We start from the raw sequence: 226 nt of genomic DNA, 5'->3' as shown, positions 1-226 counted from the left end.
CCGCCCAAGCCTGCGTCGGGGCCCCAGGTGGCCCCGCGGACCCCTGCCCTCGAGGGCTACCTGTCGAGGGAAGATAGAGGCCGCTGCTGAGAAGGGCTCAGGGTGTGGTCCGTGCGGGGACGGGGCAGCACAGGGGCAATGGCTCTGTGAGGGGTACACAGAAGACCCCGGCAAACCATGACCCAGGCTGAGCCAGGACTCACAGGAAGGGTCAGTCGTGATGGGC

Source organism: Marmota marmota, unplaced genomic scaffold (assembly GCF_001458135.2).
Source record: "Marmota marmota marmota unplaced genomic scaffold, marMar, whole genome shotgun sequence".
Classification (NCBI taxonomy): Eukaryota; Metazoa; Chordata; class Mammalia; order Rodentia; family Sciuridae; genus Marmota; species Marmota marmota.
The sequence above is the reverse complement of the archived record's forward strand: the minus strand, read 5'-3'. Positions refer to the sequence as shown.